Source organism: Mus musculus, chromosome 9 (genome assembly GCF_000001635.26).
Source record: "Mus musculus strain C57BL/6J chromosome 9, GRCm38.p6 C57BL/6J".
Taxonomy (NCBI): domain Eukaryota; kingdom Metazoa; phylum Chordata; class Mammalia; order Rodentia; family Muridae; genus Mus; species Mus musculus.
In genome coordinates, this window is record NC_000075.6 from 113,522,096 (window position 1) to 113,540,718 (window position 18,623).

Here is an 18,623-nt window from a genome sequence, read left to right on the forward strand (position 1 = left end):
TGCACACACGTATGCACTCAGGTGGAAGCCAGAAGTGAATACTCTGTGTCTTTTTCAATTGTTCTCCATTGCTGATCTTCTGAGATAGGGTCTCTCGAGGAACCTGGAGCTCAGGGATTCACTAGACTTGCTGGCCAGTGAGTTCCAAGGTCTGTCCTGTCCACTCCTGTACCACCCACCACAGGCACTGCCCTTGCCCAGCTTCATGCACTCATTGCTGGGGATCCAAACTCAGGTCCCCTTACGCGTGCAGGAAGCACTGTAAAGACTGAGCCTTCTCTCCAACCTCCTGGAGATAGTTTTTTGAGCACTTACCATTCAGTCACCAAACTTTCACTGGGCATGTGACACATGACTCCTCGGGCACTAGATACCTGGAAGGACATCTGCTCACTCATGTCCAGTGGGGTATGGTGGGAAGTCAGCCCTGTAAATGAGAGACACACAGAAAACTTCTGTCCCAGAGAAGCCACAGAAGTCCACAGCCTAGGACATTTAGGCATTTCTCAGCCACAGCTACTGTTCTGAGCACAGAGTAAATGGGCAATAAACAAGGGATGACAAGCCAGCTGATGTTTTTCAGTCACCATTAAAAAGCTGCCTTAAGTTAGACAGGATGTAGCAATGTTTCCATACAACAGGTTTTTTTTTATTTTATTTTAAACTCTTTATGTGCCTGTATATGGCTATATACACACACGAGTATAAGTGTTTAAGGAGGCCAGAGGCCTCAGATTCCATAGGACTCAAGGCATAGGTAGTCATGAGCTGACTGGGGGTGGTAGGAATTGAACTCAGGTCCTATGCATGAATGGTCCCCTATGTATTATCTCCAACTTCTGAGCTATCTCTCTAGTCTCTCCATATGGGCAGAGTTTTAAGCCTAGGGAGATCTGGGAACCCAATCTCCTGATTCACTCTGCCTTTGTCTACTTACAGAATAAAAACATGTTGTATGTGGAATATGATTTGAGGATTCCAGTAGATACAAAGATTACAAAGTATTCTTCATTGGCATTTTGTCCACTTAGGGCAATTTAGATACACAGTGGGTTGTAAGAGATTTGATCCAGTTTCATTGTGTCCACTATGTGATTTCCTAGTGTCAGGGAACCCAAAGCAAGGCTCTAGCCAGAGGGTCAGGGGCATGGGCTGTCTACCATAGCATACTATCCTGAAGACAGCTCCACCACAGGACCTGTAGTTTTGACAGCTGTGATCATTGCTATCATCATCGCCATACTGTGAGCATCAGATAGTCACCATGTGACACCACTAGAGGACTCAGAGCCAACCTAACATGTGCTGTGGTGAGCTCTTCCTCTTGGTGATGGGCTGAAATCTGAGTCAGAGAAGAATGTCTGAGAGCAGAATTAAACCAAGGCACACTGGGAAAGAGAAGGAAGGCTCAAAGACAGAGGAAACCGATATTTGCAAAGCCTAGCTCTTTGCAAAAGCTGGGTACTCTTATGTTCCTTGTTTGAGTCACTGAGAACTAAGCAATTATTTTTTTTAAATGAAGTCAAATTTCTTGAACTCCTAGAGGGCTATGCCAGTCAACTGATCAAAATATTCTAGAAAAACATGAGCTGCCCTTTCCAGGACTGCCTGGTTTAGGTCTTGCCTTCCCTCTCTGTTTTAGCTCCTGTGTGTTCAACTGTACCTGGCAGAGATGTGCCACAGAAGGACAGAATTGCCTGTGTGGGTGACTTAAGGCATCTACAGAACCTGCCTATGGGGGAAAAAAACAAACTTACAGGAGTTTTGGCTCCCAAAATCCCATGTGGAGGGATTCAATCACTATCATCACCACAGCCAGCACACATGAAATGTCACAGTCACACCTCTGGGGAGCTCTGCTCCTTGGCAGACACTCTTCTAAAGATCTGCTATATCAAACTCTGCTGAGATCCACAGCAACATTCATTTCTACCCAGGTCCACAAGCCCAGCTTCCTTCCTTACCATATACCACAGTGCCTGAAACCCAAGGACTGCAGACTCCTAAGCCTGTATTCAGCATGTCCCTCTGCCCAGAGAGCCTTGATTGCCTTTCAAACATGCCAGTTTCTCTTGACTCTATCCCAGCTACAACACAACAAAGAACACCTCCCCCCGTGATGTCACTGTCACCTGTCCACAACTATCAGCATGTCTTTCTCCCTGTCTATAACTGTAGTCTCTGGGTCTCTAGCAATTAGCCAAGAGCCTACCTCATTTGAACTTCATTTGGAAACTGAATTACATTATTAAAGTGGTCTTTAAGGTGGAGGGCTTGCATACAGACAGAAGACACTAATAGGCATTGACAAAGAAGAGGCTTCCCCTTAATGGAGTTTACATCAGATGGATGACACGTGGCCCCTCTGGTTCCCTGGTCTCTAATTCATCTGGCAATGCAGCTGCAGAGCCTTGAGAGGCAGCCAAGAAAAGTTTGTGTGTCTCCTTGAATTGCTTTTCTTACAGACCAAGAGCCATGTAGGCTAAGTAGGCTGTGACTCAACCACTCATCTGCCCACAGGACACTCAGGAAGTGGTCACAGCACGTCTCCAAGTGCTTAAAGGATCCAGGATCTTGCCAGCATCTCCATAGCAAAGCATCCGAGGAGGGAGGGCAAGCCCAGGCTATAAAAGTCCCTAGGATCCCACAACCAATTGCAGGTAAGACACAGAACTCTAGCTTTTTAGTATACACTATTTGCAACCTTCTAGTTTGTCATCCCTTTCCTTTCCCTCCGCTGACTTTCCCACCATTCCCTGACTCTGAGTGTGAGCCTCTTAGCACTAAATGCATGCAAACAGAGTTTAAGGGAAATTAAACAGTCAGGCTCTCCCAGTACCTGTTCAGAGCCGATGTAGAGTTCCGATTTCCTGCTGATACAAATAATTATCTGGCTTTAAAATCTCCTGGGTTTTTTCTCTCTCTCTCTCTCTTTTTCCAAGAGAGACATTGCAAAATTGCCTTCCACGGTGCCATTTGGAGAGCAGGGAGAAGAAATTAACCATATAATTTGTTTTAAATAAACTTTTTAAAGGTATAGATAACCGAAAAACAAGGCTGAAGGCTCTCAGTACAGCTGCCAGCTGCCTGATTTTCACATGTAGCCCATCACTGTCTCCCAAGGTCAGAGTTTAGTCAATGGCCCTGAATCTGGATATAGACAAAAGGTGATTTTGTGGGCATAGGGAACAAGGGTAGAGGATTGTTGGAGACCATATCATGAGAAAGTAAGCCTTTTGCAGCTTCCAACCCTAACAAGCCAAATAGCCTTGTGCTAAGAAGCCGGTCATCACCCCCTCCTCCCTATTCCCTTCCTGGCACCTGAGGCTGTAAAAAGCTGAATTATAGTCCCCTCTTCCTTATCTCTTCCTGACTCCCAAGACTTCTAAGGACACAAGTTATGTGCTGAGCCCAGCCTGACACCCAAGGCTGTTAAGGAGGAATCTACATTCCAGAGATAAGACTCAGAGTGCCTCCCGGCCTGCAGTTTGAATTCAGCCTTCATGTCCCCAGATGCTGCCTTCTTTGTTATTTGTTAATTCCCCCTCAACCCCTCCCTATCCCCCTTGCTGTGTGCTTAAAACCTGGCGTTTAAACCTAATAAACTGAGACCTTGACAGGAACCCTCCTTGGTCTCTGCCTCTCTTTCCCTTCCTCCCATTTCTCTTCCAGGTTTGCGGTCCCCCTCGCACCCACGAATAACTGGGTCCTGCTGGATGGGACAGAGGATTCCTGATGCCAAGCAACATCACTTTGACGCTTCTGTGCCAAGGATGGGACAGTCTCTGGGGTTGAGAGGGACAATAGGATGGTGAGGCCAACTCTAGCCCTCAAAGGGCTCTCTCTGGTGGGGAAGCAGACAAGGAAAGAGCTGATCATAGTGAGACCTCAATGGGATGGCCATGGGACCAAGGAGACTGGAAGGGGTGGACAACATGTTAAAGCTAACTGGTTGCATCATGCTTTCATGCAGGACAGACAGACAGAACCACTTCTGAGAGACTATTGTCTCCTGTCCCCATGACAGAACTGTCATGGATGTGCTGGTAGCCTCCCTGACCCTCTTTCCTTATTATGATGTCTGTTCTCTGCGGCTCTAGGTGCTGCTGCCAATGGATCTTCACCGACCCTTCTCAGAAAATGGTCCAGGACACAGGGCCTGCCATGTCCACAGATTACAATCCTCATTCCCCCACCAGGAGCCACCTGTACCAGTGGCTCAATAACAGAAGGTCATATGACTTTGTACTTGCCCTTCTCCCTTGACTTTATGTGACAACTCAGTTCCTGGCGAGGCTGGGTGGAGGCTGCAGCTAAGAGGCCATCCATGTGTAGGTCCTTCTGTGCTATATCTTGCTTTCCTCCCCTTCTCATGCAAGAACCACACTTGGCATCCCTATTCCAGACTGAATAGACTAATATCCCTTCCTCAAAAAAAAAAAAAAATCTCACTTGGGATTTAACCCTAAGACTTAGCCTCCAGCTTCCTAGTTGTGGTAAATACTGGATTTTCTCAGCAAGGTGTGAGATGGAGTGAGACCCTACATGTGTGACTCCTGTCCCCTCCAAGTGTGTCCCAGGACAACCACACTTGGCCTTTGCTCCAGGTACTTTCTTCGGAACTCATCTAGCCCTGCTAACTGCAGCTTCTGCTCCTAGGTATCCTGACACTTACATTCCCCAGCTATCGCCAGCTGCCAGCTTGAGAACATGACTTGGAAATCTCCCTAAATTCCTCCAGTAGAATCATGGCTAATCCACTCCTCCTGGAACCCAAGTTCTCCCATGAATGCTCTACCCATGTGTTCCAACTCTACACACTCACATCCTTGCAAACCCTAGCTACACTGACTCCTTTAGCTCTTCCCTGAATCCTCTCAACTTCTACACTTTGTCCTTTGCCTCACCATCAACTGTTTGAAATGTTCCACTTCCCACAAGGTTCCCCATAACCACACAGGAGTGGAGAACCTTTCTTACTCACACTACACGGACAAACGAATCCTTGTCATCTCAAGGGGCCATTTGATTCAGTCTGTGGTAACCCAGCTTTCTGCATGAGGCTTTCTCATCCTCTTAAACTGCCCTATGGTCCCTGGGTGGAAAAAATCACTATTTGTCCATATAAGTCACATTTTGTGTGTGTGTGTGTGTGTGTGTGTGTGTGTGTGTGTGTGTGTGTGTGATGTTCATGTAGGTGGATGCACCAATGTACATACACATGTGTATATGCGTGCATGCATGTGTGTTGGGCCTAGAGGTCCAAGTCCAGTGCCTCCACTGATTGCTTCCCATCTTATCTTTTGAGACAAGGACTTTGATTCAACCTGGAGCTCATTGATTCATCTAGGCTGGCCAACTAGCTTCAGCGATCCTCCTGCCTCTGCCCCTGTTCCCAACACTGTAGTTTGTACAAGCATGCAACACCATGCTCAACTTTTTACCTGGATTCTGGAATCTGAACTCAGACCCTGTGACTATATGGCAGGCACATCATTGAGCCATCCTCTCAGCCCCAACATTGTATATTCTTATCTAGCAGACAACAAAACAAAGAAAGATTCTCATGTTTGTTGAGCACTTACCACATGACCAATACATTGTAGCTTAACATTTTATGTATATCGTGTGACTTAGAATAATGCCCACATGTTTCTCATGTACAGCTTAGTGTATTTTATCTATCTACATCCATGACTCCAATCAAGGCAAGAAACTCCTCAACTCCTCAACAACTCCTTCTGTGTCTTCCACAGGGGACAACGATGGAGTTCTCTCCACAAAGGTTGGTTTGACCTACTCTTGAGTTCATGCAATTGAAGTAGAACTAGAAACTCCATAAAAAAGAATAAAAATGTGCACTCTGTCTGGCTTCTTTCATTCAGCGGACTACCTGTGGGACTCATGTATGCATCTATAGTTAGCTGGCTGATGAAGGATATCTCCCTCACTACTCCACCAGATCGTATCTATTCCTCCTCCTCTGAAGAATATTTCTGTGTCTGGTTTTTTGAGGCTATGAATGAAGCTGTGAATATTCTGTGTTTTGGTGAACACAAACCACCATTCCCTTGAGTATATGCTCAGAATGGAAATCGCCAGCCAGGGCACACAAACATTTGCCATCATTAGTTGATTCTACTACATGATTTCTCGACAGGTTTCACTCCTATGTAGACTGTTTGCCCAGAAGCACAAAAGAGCTGTTTCCATTCAAACACTTCGCATTGTAATCTGTCAAATTTTTCTATTTTTACCCATTCTACTGGAGGGCAATGTGATATCTTAGTATGGTTTTAATGAACAGTGATGTCAAATGAACTTGAACATGTGTTTATTGGCCATTTCTAAGTCTTTGTGAAGATATAGCAGACATTTGGCATATGAGGAAATTTCAGTCAGGCTTGATGTTAGCCCTGAAGGGCAAGTGTTGATATCTCTATCATACAGAAGCTCCAAAAACCTAAGTTAAGTTGCCCAAGGTCATATAGACAAGAAATAACAGAACTGGGACCTTCACATAGCCGCACAACTTCCTACCTGAAAATAAGTTCTCCCAGAATAATGTGTGCATTATGAATACATACTATGCCATTGTCACCAGGGTTTTAATGGAGCCTCTGTGGGCCATGGGCAGTCCTCAGGTCTTCTTGAGACTCCAACACAGAGTATGGGTGTAGTACCATCCCCTGCCTCTAGAGGTCATGGCAAAGATGTGCTGGGACAAAGCACACAGCTGACATAGTAAAAGCTCAAAAGGTGCCAGTTAGAACTCTCTTAGCACTTCCCTAGGAAAATTATCAAAATTCTACTATAAATAGCAAGTGGGACTTCCCCGCAGGCTTTCTTGTGGGTTTACTTTTCATAATACTGAAACTCAGAGATGCCTCTAGACCAGTATTTCTCAGCCCATGGGTTGCAACCCCTTTGTGCATCACATATAAGATATCCTTCATATAAGATAATTACATTATTATCCTTCTGGTATGAACCTGTGCCCTGAGCAGACCTTGGGCGCTGGCTCTGTACAGAGTCCCACAACACCCAGAAGAAGCTCGACTCCCAGGTGCTCTAACATGCCCAGGACCACAGGTGAGGAGGCTACAACATATGCCCCAACACTGGGAATAACTGGGACCCCTGGGATCCAGGGACACAGGAACCCCCAACTGGCCAGTGGCACGGGTTCCTTCCAGTTTGAACCTGCACCTGGAGCAGACTTGGGTGCTGGCTCTGCACCCACTCCTACAACACGCAGAGGAAGCCTGACTCCCAAGTGCTCTGAAACACCCAGGATCATGGGAAAGGCCACAACATCTGCCCAAATATTCAAAGTACCTGGGTCCCCCAGGATCCAGGGATGCAGGAACCCCCACCCAGACAGTGGCATGGATTCTTTCTGGTCTGAATCTGCACCCAGAGCAGACCTGGGGTGCTGGCTCTGCACCCACTCTTACAACACCCTGAGGGAGCCTGACTCCCAGGTACTCTGAAATGCCCAGTATCACAGAATCACAGGATCACAGAGGAAGCTCTACTCCCAGGAGATCAGACACACCCAGGAGCACTGGAGCTCTGACACACTCAGGATCAAAGTTGAGGCCACAAGTCTTTCCCAGCATCCAGTGTAACTGGAACCCCCACAGGAACCAAGGAAGCGTAAATCCCCACCCAGCCAGAGACACAGGTTCCTTCCAGCTTGCACCTGTGCCCTGAGCAAACCCATGGCTCTGGCTCCCCACCCATCCCTGCAACACCCAGCAAAACCTTGACTCCCAGGAGCTCTGACACAACAGAACATCAGGAGCTTGGTCACACCAGGATTTCAGGATCCCAGAGGCAGCTTGACTCCCAGGAGCTCTGACATACCCACGATCTCAAAATGACAGGATCCCAGAATCACAGGATCACAGAGACGGCTAGACTCCAAGGAGTTTTGACATAACCAGGATCACAGGAGGAACAGGCTCCAGTCAGATTCAGGAAGGGCAGGTAGCACTAGAGATAACCAGATGGCAAGAGACAAGAGCAAGAACATATGCAATAGAAACCAATGCTACGGCTCTCTGCTCCTCCCTGTTCCAGAGACAGCCGCATCTTCTTGTGCAGTGCCAGCCTCGTCCCGTAGACAAAATGGTGAAAGTGGGTGTGAACGGATTTGGCTGTATTGGGTGCCTGGTCACCAGGGCTGCCATCTGTTCTCCACATGGCAAAGTGGAAATTGTTGCCATCAATGACCCCTTCATTGACCTGAACTACATGGTTTACATGTTCCAGTATGACTCCACCCACGGCAAATTCAACAGCACAGTCAAGGCCAAGAATGGGAAACTTGTCATCAACAGAAAGCCCATCACCACCTTCCAGGAGTGAGACCCCACTAACATCAAATGGGGTGATGCCAGTGCTGAGTATATTGTGGAATCTATTGGCGTCTTCACCACCATGGAGAAGGCTGGGGTCCACTTGAAGGGTGGAGCCAAAAGGGTCATCATTTCCACCCCTTCTGCTGATGCCCCCATGTTTGTGATGGGTGTGAACCACTAGAAATATGACAACTCACTCAAGATTGTCAGCAATGCATCCTGCACCACCAACTGCTTAGCCCCCCTGGCCAAGGTCATCCATAACAACTTTGGCATCGTTAAAGGGCTCATGACCACGGTTCATGCCATCACTGCCACTCAGAAGACTGTGGATGGCCCCTCTGGAAAGCTGTGGTGTGGTGGCTGTGGGGCTGCCCAGAACACCATCCCTGCATCCACTGGTGCTGCCAAGGCTATAGGCAAGGTCATCCCAGAGCTGAACAGGAAGCATACTGGCATGGCCTTCCATGTTCCTACCCTCAATGTGTCCATCCTGGATCTGACGTGCAGCCTGGAGAAACCTGCCAAGTATGACGACATCAAGAAGGTGGTGAAGCAGGCATCTGAGGGCCCACTGAATGGCATCCTGGGCTACACTGAGGACCAGGTTGTCTCCTGCAACTTCAACAGCAACTCCCACTCTTCCACCTTTGATGCCAGGGCTGGCATCGCTCTCAATAACAACTTTGTCAAGCTCATTTCCTGGTATGACAATGAATACGGCTACAGCAACAGGGTGGTGGACCTCATGGTCTACATGGCCTCCAAGGAGTAAGAAACCCTGAACCACCCACCCCAGCAAGGACACTGAGAGCAAAAGAGAGGCCCTCAGTTGCTGAGGAGTTCCTATACCAACTTGGCCCCCAACACTGAGCATCTCCCTCACAATTTCCACCCCAGACCCCCATAATAACAGGAGGGGCCTAGGGGACCCCTCCTTACTCTCTTGAATACCATCAATAAAGTTCACTGCACCCAAAAGGAAAAAAAGAAAGAAAAAAAGAAACCAATGCTACTTGACAACATCAGAACCCATTTCTCTCACCACACCAAGCCCTGGATACCCTAACACACCAGAAAAGCAAGATTTGGATTTAAAAGCACATCTTATCATGATGATAGAGGACTTTAAGAAGGACATAAATAACTCCCTTAAAGAAATACAGGAGAACACAGGTAAACAGGTAGAAGCCCTTAAAGAGGAAACACAAAAATCTCTTAAACAATTTTAGGAAATCACAACCAAACAGGTGAAGGAATTGAACAAAACCATCTAGCATCTAAAAATGGAAATAGAAACAATAAAGAAATCACAAAAGGGGACAATCCCAGAGATAGAAAACCTAGGAAAGAGATCAAGAATTATAGATGGAAGCATCACCAACAGAATGCAAGAGATAGAAGAGAAACTCTTAGGTGCAGAAGATACCATAGAAAACATTGACACAACAAAGAAAATGCAAAAAGCTTCTAACCCAAAACATCCAGGAAATCCAGGACACAATGAGAAGGCCAAACCTAAGGATAATAGGTATAGAAGAGAGTGAAGATTCCCAACATAAAGGGCCAGTAAATATCTTCAACAAAATTATAGAAAAAACTTCCCTAACCTAAAGAAAGAGATGCACATGAACATACAAGAAGCCTATAGAACTCCAAATAGTTTGGACCAGAAAAGAAATTCCTCCCATTACATAATAATCAAAACACCAAATGCACAAAACAAAGAAAGAGTATTAAAAACAGTCAAGGAAAAAGGTCAAGTAACATATAACGGCGGACCTATCAGAATTACACAAGAATTCTCACCAGAGACTCTAAAAGCCTGGAGATCCTGGGCATATGTTAACACAAATGCCAGCCCAGGCTACTATACCCAACAAAACTCTCAATTACTGTAGATGGAGAAAACAAGATATTCCATGACAAAACCAAATTTACACAATATCTTTCCATAAATCCATCTACAAAGAGTAATAAATGGAAAACTCCAACACAAGGAGGGAAACTACACTCTAGAAAAAGCAAGAAAGTAATCATCTTTCAACAAACCTAAAAGAAGATAGCCACACAAACAAAATTCCACCTCTAATAACAAAAATAACAGGAAGCAACAATCACTTTCCTTAATATCTCTTAACATCAATGGACTCAATTCCCCAATAAAAAGACATAGACTAACAGACTGGATGCATAAACAGGACCCAGCATTTTGCTGCATACAGGAAACGTGCCTCAATGACAAAGTCAGATGCTACCTCACAATAAAAGACTGGAGAAAATTTCCAAGTAAATGGTCCCAAGAAACAAGCTGAAGTAGCCATTAAAATATCGAATAAAATCGACTTACAACCAAAAGTTATCAAAAAAGATAAGGAAGGACACTTCATACTGGTCAAAGCAAAAATCTATCAAGATGAACTCTCAATTCTGAACACCTATGCTTCAAATGCAAGGGCACACACATTCATAAAAGAAACTTTACTAAAGCTTAAAGCACACATTGCACTTCACACAATAATAGTGGGAGACTTATATATCTCATTCTCAGCGATGGACAGATCATGGAAACAGAAACTAAACAAAGACACAATGAAACTAACAGAACTTATGAAACAAATGGATTTAACAGATATCAATAGAACATTTCACCCTAAAACAAAAAAATATACCTTCTTCTCAGAACCTCATGGTACCTTCTCCAAAATTGATCATATAATTGGTCATAAAACAGGGCTCAACAGATACAAGAAGACTGAAATAATCCCATGCATCATCTCAGATCACCATGAACTAAGGAAGGTCTTCAATAACAACAAAAACAACAGAAAGCCCACATATACATGGAAGCTGAACAACACTCTACTCAATGCAAACCTGGTCAAGGAAGAAATAAAGAAGGAAATTAAAGACTTTTTAGAATTTAATGAAAATGAAGGCACAACATACCCAAACTTATGGGACACAATAAGAACAGTGGTAAAAGGAAAACACATTGCTCTGAGTGCCTCCAAAAAGAAACTGAAAAGAGCTTACACTACCAGCTTAACAGCACACCTGAAAGCTTTAGAACAAAAAGAAGCAAATACACCCAAGAGGAGTAGATGACAGGAAATAATCAAACTCAGGGCTGAAATCAACCAAGTAGAAACAAAAAGAACTATACAAAGAATCAACAAAGCCAGGAGTTGGTTCTTTGAGAAAATCAACAAGATAGACAAACCTTTAGCCAGACTAACCAGGGACACAGAGACAGTATCCAAATTAACAAAATCAGAAATGAAAAGGGAGACAACAACAGAAACAGAGGGAATTCAAAAAAAATTATCAGATCTTACTACAAAAGCCTATATCCAATAAAACTGGAAAATCTGGATGAAATGGACAGTTTTCTAGACAGATACAAAATACCAAAGTTACATCAGGATAAGATAAACCATCTAAACAGTCCAATAACCACTAAAGAAATAGAAGCAGTCATTAAAAGTCTCCTGACCAAAAAATCCAGGGACCAAAAGGGTTTAGTGCAGAATTCTATCAGACATTCAAAGGAGACCTAATACCAATACTCTTCAAACAATTTCACAAAATAGAAACAGAAGGAACACTATCCAATTTATTCTATAAACCTACAATTATGTTTATACCTAAACCTCACAAAGACCCAACAAAGAAAGAGAACTTCAGACCAGTTTCCCTTATAAATATCAATGCAAAAATACTCAATAAAATTCTCACAAACTGAATCCAAGTACACATCAAAATGATCATTCACCACGATCAAGTAGGCTTCATCCCAGGGATGCAGGGGTGGTTCAATGTATGGAAATCCATCAATGTAATCCACTATATAAAAAAAAAAAAAAAAAAAAAAACCAGCTCAAAGACAAAAACCACATGATCGTCTCATTAGATGTTGAGAAAGCATTTAACAAAATTCAACATCCCTTCATGGTAAATGTCTGTGAAAGATCAGAAATTCAAGGCCCATACCTAAACATAGTAAAAGCAATATACAACAAACTAGTAGCCAACATCAAACTAAATGGAGAAAAACTTGAAGCAATCCCACTAAAATCAGGGACTAGACAAGGCTACCCACTCTCTCAATAGCTATTCAATATATTACTCAAAGTCCTACCCAGAACAATTAGACAACAAAAGGAGGTCAAAGGGATACAAATGGGAAAGGAAGAAGTCAAAATATCACTATTTACAGGCGATATGATAGTATATTTAAGTGACCACAAAAATTCCACTAGAGAACTTCTAAACTTGATAAACAACTTCAGCAAAGTGGCTGCATATAAAATTAACTCAAACAAATCAGTAGCCTTCCTCTACTCAAAGTATAAACAGGCTGAAAAAGAAATTAGGGAAGCAACACCCTCCACAATAGTCACAAATAATATAGAATACCTTGGTGTGACTATAACCAAGCAAGTGAAAGATCTGTATGATAAGAACTTCAAGTCTCTGAAGACAGAAATCAAAGAAGATCTTAGAAGATGGAAAGATCTCCCATGCACATGAATTGGCAGGATTTATAGTAAAAATGGCCATCTTGCTGAAAGCAATCTACAGATTCAATGCAATCCCCATCAAAATTCCAACTCAATTCTTCATAGAGTTAGAAAGAGCAATTTGCAAACTCATTTGGAATAACAAACAAACAAACAAACAAACAAACAAAAAACCACAGGATAGCGAAAACTATTCTCAACAATAAAAGAATTTCTAGGGGAATCACCATCCCTGAACTCAAGCTGTATTACAGAACAATAGTGATTAAAAACTGTATGGTAGACAAGTCCCTTCCGCTCTACTCGAGCACCGGGGTGCGTGCCAGCAGAGTCGCCCTACACCCGCAAGGGCCCACACAGGATTTCCCACGGGATTCTAACACCTCTGGTGAGTGGAACACAGCGTCTGCCCCAATCCAATCGCTCGGAACCTGAGACTGCGGTAAATAGGAAAGCAGACTACCCGGGCCTGACCTGGGGCACAAGTCCCTTCTGCTCCACTCGAGCACTGGGGTGCCTTGCCAGCGGAGTCCCCCGACACCCGCAAGGGCCCACACAGGATTCCCCATGGGATCCTAAGACCTCTGGTGAGTAGAACACATCTTCTGCCAGGAGGTAGGTTGGAACACCAGATATCTGGGTACCTTCCCTGCAAGAAGAGAGCTTGCCTGCAGAGAATACTCTGCCCACTGAAACTAAGGAGAGAGCTAGCCTCCCAGGTCTGCTTATAGAGGCTAACAGAGTCACCTGAGGAACAAGCTCTTACCAGAGACAACTATAACAGCTAGCTTCAGAGATTACCAGATGGCGAAAGGCAAACGTAAGAATCCTACTAACAGAAATCAAGACCACTCACCATCATCAGAACACAGCACTCCTACCCCACCTAGTCCTGGGCACCCCAACACAACCGAAAATCTAGACCCAGATTTAAAAACATTTCTCATGATGATGACAGAGGACATCAAGAAGGACTTTCATAAGTCACTTAAAGAATTATAGGAGAGCACTGCTAAAGAGTTACAGGCCCTTAAAGAAAAGCAGGAAAACACAACCAAACAGGTAGAAGTCCTTAAAGAAAAACAGGAAAACACATCCAAACAGGTGATGGAAATGAACAAAACCATACTAGAACTAAAAAGGGAAGTAGACACAATAAAGAAAACCCAAAGCAAGGCAACTCTGGAGATAGAAACCCTAGGAAAGAGATCTGGAAACATAGATGCGAGCATCAGCAACAGAATACAAGAAATGGAAGAGAGAATCTCAGGTGCAGAAGATTCCATAGAGAACATCGGCACAACAGTCAAAGAAAATACAAAATGCAAAAGGATCCTAACTCAAAATATCCAGGAAATCCAGGACACAATGAGAAGACCAAACCTACAGATAATAGGAGTTGATGACAATGAAGATTTTCAACTTAAAGGGCCAGCAAATATCTTCAACAAAATAATAGAAGAAAACTTCCCAAACATAAAGAAAGAGATGCCCATGAGCATACAAGAAGCCTACAGAACTCCAAATAGACTGGACCAGAAAAGAAATTCCTCCTGACACATAATAATCAGAACAACAAATGCACTAAATAAAGATAGAATATTAAAAGCAGTAACGGAGAAAGGTCAAGTAACATATAAAGGAAGGCCTATCAGAATTACACCAGACTTTTCACCAGAGACTATGAAAGCCAGAAGAGCCTGGACAGATGTTATACAGACACTAAGAGAACACAAATGCCAGCCCAGGCTACTATACCTGGCCAAACTCTCAATTACCATAGATGGAGAAACCAAAGTATTCCATGACAAAACCAAATTCACACATTATCTTTCCACGAATCCAGCCCTTCAAAGGATAATAACAGAAAAGAAGCAATACAAGGACGGAAATCACGCCCTAGAACAAGCAAGAAAGTAATCCCTCAACAAACTAAAAAGAAGACAGCCACAAGAACAGAATGCCAACTCTAACAACAAAAATAAAACGAAGCAACAATTACTTTTCCTTAATATCTCTTAATATCAATGGACTCAATTCCCCAATAAAAAGACATAGACTAACAGACTGGCTACACAAACAGGACCCAACATTCTGCTGCTTACAGGAAACCCATCTCAGGGAAAAAGACAGACACTACCTCAGAGTGAAAGGCTAGAAAACAATTTTCCAAGCAAGTGGTATGAAGAAACAAGCTGGAGTAGCCATTCTAATATCGGATAAAATCAACTTCCAACCCAAAGTTATCAAAAAAGACAAGGAGGGACACTTCGTACTCATCAAAGGTAAAATCCTCCAAGAGGAACTCTCAATTCTGAATATCTACGCTCCAAATGCAAGGGCAGCCACATTCATTAAAGAAACTTTAGTAAAGCTCAAAGCACACATTGCACCTCACACAATAATAGTGGGAGACTTCAACACACCACTTTCATCAATGGACAGATCCTGGAAACAGAAACTGAACAGGGACACAGTGAAACTAACAGAAGTTATGAAACAAATGGACCTGACAGATATCTACAGAACATTTTATCCTAAAACAAAAGGATATACCTTCTTCTCAGCACCTCACGGGACCTTCTCCAAAATTGACCATATAATTAATTGGTCACAAAACAGGCCTCAACAGATACAAAAATATTGAAATTGTCCCATGTATCCTATCAGACCACCATGGCCTAAGACTGATCTTCAATAACAACATAAATAATGGAAAGCCAACATTCACGTGGAAACTGAACAACACTCTTCTCAATGATACCTTGGTCAAGGAAGGATAAAGAAAGAAATTAAAGACTTTTTAGAGTTTAATGAAAATGAAGCCACAATGTACCCAAACCTATGGGACACAATGAAAGCATTTCTAAGAGGGAAACTCATAGCTCTGAGTGCTTCCAAGAAGAAACAGGAGAGAGCACATACTAGCAGCTTGACAACACATCTAAAAGCTCTAGAAAAAAAGAAAGCAAATTCACCCAAGAGGAGTAGACGGCAGGAAATAATCAAACTCAGGGGTGAAATCAACCAGGTGGAAACAAGAAGAACTATTCAAAGAATTAACCAAATGAGGAGTTGGTTCTTTTAGAAAATCAACAAGATAGATAAACCCTTAGCTAGACTCACTAGAGGGCACAGGGACAAAATCCTAATTAAAAAATCAGAAATGAAAGGGGAGTCATAACAACAGATCCTGAAGAAATCCAAAACACCATCAGATCCTTCTACAAAAGGCTATACTCAACAAAACTGGAAAACCTGAAAGAAATGGACAAATTTCTGGACAGATACCAGGTACCAAAGTTGAATCGGGATCAAGTTGACCATCTAAACAGTCCCATATCCCCTAAAGAAATAGAAGCAGTTATTAATAGTCTCCCAGCCAAAAAAAGCCCAGGACCAGACAGGTTTAGTGCAGAGTTCTATCAGACCTTCAAAGAAGATCTAATTCCAGTTCTGCACAAACTATTTCACAAAATAGAAGTAGAAGGTACACTACCCAACTCGTTTTATGAAGCCACTATTACTCTGATACCTAAACCACAGAAAGATCCAACAAAGATAGAGAACTTCAGACCAATTTCTCTTATGAATATCGATGCAAAAAATCCTCAATAAAATTCTCGCTAACCGAATCCAGGAACACATTAAAGCAATCATCCATCCTGACCAAGTAGGTTTTATTCCAGGGATGCAGGGATGGTTTAATATATGAAAATCCATCAATGTAATCCATTATATAAACAAACTCAAAGACAAAAACCACATAATCATCTTCTTAGATGCTGAGATAGCATTTGACAAAATCCAACACCCATTCATAATAAAAGTCTTGGAAAGATCAGGAATTCAAGGCCCATACCTAAACATAATAAAACCAATATACAGCAAACCAGTAGCCAACATCAAACTAAAATCGAGAGAAGCTGGAAGCAATCCCACTAAAATCAGGGACTAGACAAGGCTGCCCACTTTCTCCCTACTTCTTCAACATAGTACTTGAAGTCCTAGCCAGAGCAATTTGACAACAAAAGGAGATCAAGGGGATACAAATTGGAAAAGATGAAGTCAAAATATCACTTTTTACAGATGATATGATGGTATATATAAGTGACCCTAAAAATTCCACCAGAGAACTCCTAAGCCTGATAAACAGCTTCGGTGAAGTAGCTGGATATAAAATAAACTCAAACAAGTCAATGGCCTTTCTCTACACAAAGAATAAACAGGCTGAGAAAGAAATTAGGGAAACAACACCCTTTTCAATAGTCACAAATAATATAAAATATCTTGGCGTGACTCTAACTAAGGAAGTGAAAGATCTGTATGATAAAAACTTCAAATCTCTGAAGAAAGAAATTAAAGAAGATCTCAGAAGATGGAAAGATCTCCCATGCTCATGGATTGGCAGGATCAACATTGTAAAAATGGCTATCTTGCCAAAAGCAATCTACAGATTCAATGCAATCCCCATCAAAATTCCAACTCAATTCTTCAACGAATTAGAAGGAGCAATTTGCAAATTCATCTGGAATAACAAAAAACCTAGGATAGCAAAAACTCTTCTCAAAGATAAAAGAACCTCTGGTGGAATCACCATGCCTGTCCTAAAGCTTTACTACAGAGCAATTGTGATTAAAAAAAACTGCATGGTACTGGTATAGAGACAGACAAGTAGACCAATGGAATAGAATTGAAGACCCAGAAATGAACCCACACACCTATGGTCACTTGATCTTCGACAGGGGAGCTAAAACCATCCAGTGGAAGAAAGACAGCATTTTCAACAAATGGTGCTGGCACAACTGGCCGTTATCATGTAGAAGAATGCGAATTGATCCATACTTATCTCCTTGTACTAAGGTCAAAACTAAGTGGATCAAGGAACTTCACATAAAACCAGAGACACTGAAACTTATAGAGGAGAAAGTGGGGAAAAGCCTTGAAGATATGGGCACAGGGGAAAAATTCCTGAACAGAACAGCAATGGCTTGTACTGTAAGATTGAGAATTGACAAATGGGACCTAATGAAACTCCAAAGTTTCTGCAAGGCAAAAGACACCGTCAATAAGACAAAAAGACCACCAACAGATTGGGAAAGGATCTTTACCTATCCTAAATCAGATAGGGGACTAATATCCAACATATATAAAGAACTCAAGAAGGTGGACTTCAGAAAATCAAATAACCCCATTAAAAAATGGGGCTCAGAACTGAACAAAGAATTCTCACCTGAGGAATACCGAATGGCAGAGAAGCACCTGAAAAAATGCTCAACATCCTTAATCATCAGGGAAATGCAAATCAAAACAACCCTGAGATTCCACCTCACACCAGTCAGAATGGCTAAGATCAAAAATTCAGGTGACAGCAGATGCTGGCGTGGATGTGGAGAAAGAGGAACACTCCTCCATTGTTGGTGGGATTGCAGGCTTGTACAACCACTCTGGAAATCAGTCTGGCGGTTCCTCAGAAAATTGGACATAGTACTACCGGAGGATCCAGCAATACCTCTCCTGGGCATATATCCAGAAGATGCCCCAACTGGTAAGAAGGACACATGCTCCACTATGTTCATAGCAGCCTTATTTATAATAGCCAGAAGATGGAAAGAACCCAGATGCCCCTCAACAGAGGAATGGATACAGAAAATGTGGTACATCTACACAATGGAGTACTGCTCAGCTATTAAAAAGAATGAATTTATGAAATTCCTAGCCAAATGGATGGACC

At 42.8% G+C, this 18,623-nt stretch overlaps 1 long non-coding RNA gene and 1 pseudogene across 1 annotated transcript in view; one reads left to right on the forward strand and one right to left on the reverse strand.

Moving 5' to 3' along the window:
* AU023762 (expressed sequence AU023762) overlaps positions 1 to 18,623 on the reverse strand; it is a 90,407-nt gene that overhangs the window by 25,350 nt on the left and 46,434 nt on the right. The window contains exon 2 of the long non-coding RNA NR_040760.1: positions 316 to 427. This is a non-coding gene — a long non-coding RNA (expressed sequence AU023762). The remainder of the gene's footprint in view (positions 1 to 315; positions 428 to 18,623) is intronic.
* Gm7183 (predicted gene 7183) lies at positions 8,116 to 9,344 on the forward strand (annotated as a pseudogene).